This window comes from Aegilops tauschii, chromosome 3, assembly GCF_002575655.3.
Source record: "Aegilops tauschii subsp. strangulata cultivar AL8/78 chromosome 3, Aet v6.0, whole genome shotgun sequence".
Taxonomy (NCBI): domain Eukaryota; kingdom Viridiplantae; phylum Streptophyta; class Magnoliopsida; order Poales; family Poaceae; genus Aegilops; species Aegilops tauschii.
The window spans coordinates 138,729,056-138,730,940 of record NC_053037.3 but is presented as its reverse complement, the minus strand read 5'-3'; positions in this window follow the sequence as shown (position 1 = coordinate 138,730,940).

The window sequence follows — 1,885 nt, the reverse complement described above, 5'->3', positions numbered from 1 at the left end:
TTGTTTCCAGAATAGTCTCGGTCTCATCAGCTGCTTTCTTGATCTGGGCACGCTATGAACAGAAACGGTATTAACGTGTTAGGCAAGCAAATATGTGAATAGTGTGAATGGAAAAGAAAAAAGGGAAAATACCACAAAGTTCATCATTGGAGCTGAAGGGATCACTGAGTTGCCTTTCCTGACTAATGCGTTGTACTGTTGCTGGGCTACCTCATCAAAAACGATGGGATCTTCCAAAATCTCCTCAGCATACGCCGGCTTGCATACCTCCACACGGGTACTTGCAAGAAACCATGTGAGATAGTTGTTGAACGCGATCGGGCAGTGCTCACGAAGCTGGGCTCGTTTTCCAGCCCTAGCTTGCTCCACACTAAGCGCGAACAGTACGACATACTTCCTGTGATGCTTGGCCCAATCCTTGATCTTCCGCTGCTTTTTCCTATCCAACCTGCAAGTTAGAAACAGAATATTAGCACCATCGAAACCGCCGAGAAGCCGCTAAGTGCTCAAGGTTAATTATATCTTACGCGTGTAGCAACTTGTCCGTGTCCTCCCACTCCGGTGGATGTGGCTGGAACAAACCAAACTAGCGGAACACCCGATGTGGCAGGTGAAGCTCAACCGCCCAATTGCATATCAATGGGCACCGCATATGCCAGAGATCCCTATCCCTAGTGCACATCGGATTCAGCCTGAACTCTATAGGGTTACCAAAACTCTCTCCTTTTCCATACGGCTCCCATTCCACCTGCAAAATGGGATAGAATGCAAAATTGATATCGAGTTACGATAGAAGCATGATAATCACTTATGCAATGTCGATTCACCTGCTCAGGCGTGATCGCGTCCAGCTCGCTCTTGTACAACTTGTACATGACCCAGGGATCATCCGTCGTCTCATTTAACACATCCCACTTGTAAGCCCAAGTGGGGAGCCGTAGTGGGTCGTCTTTGTCATCCCAATCCTCGTACTTCACGGTCTTCGGTCGTCCAACCGGCAAACGCTCCCAGCTCCATATGAAAAGTGCGAGCACACAACCACCAATACCTCCAGATTGCCTACAATAGGCTTCGTCCAACTGCACATAAAAGAGAATATGGTTGAATTAACAGCAAGATCACATTGATAATGTATCAATGAAGTGAAAAGGAAACAACTTCATACCTGTCGATACAAGTAAGCCAGTGTCACCGAACCCCAACTCCATTTGCTACCGAAGACGGTCAACGCCTTCAGCCACATCCATGGAGCATTCTTGCATGTGCCATCAACAAACATAGTCATGGATATCACGTACCACATGTAGACACGAGCATATGTCTTGACCGTGTCCTTATTAGCTTCCTCAGGGCAAGTACCAAAGTGCAATGTAATCCACGTGAAAGGAGCACCGGCTGCGACTCTTTCCTTCTTCTTGTCTTCTGCTTCTGGTTCCCGAGGCTCCGGAGGAACCATACCGATAAGGGCATGCATCTGCGCGCGCCACCCATCAGAATCGGTGTTCATACATAGAGGATTCCCATCAATAGGAAGACCGGTGATCATAGCAATATCCTGGAGCGTCACGGTCATCTTCCCGTTCCGAAGATGGAAACTATGTGTCTCCGGCCTCCAATGATCAATAAGCGCGGTGAGTGTTGCAGCATTGTTGGGTGGCGTCGACCGGCTGACCAACTGAATGAAAGGGAGAAGTCATGTCTCCCTTACATACGGTGTGTACCGCTCATCATAGCGCATCCACCCAAGGATGACCCCGTGAGACTGAAACTTCAGAGGTGCAAGCTCCTACAAACAAACAAATCACAAAATTACATATGGGGCATTTGTGTTTGAAATAAACACGAAATTCATAACACCGGCAACTTTCATTATTACCCGCTGCTC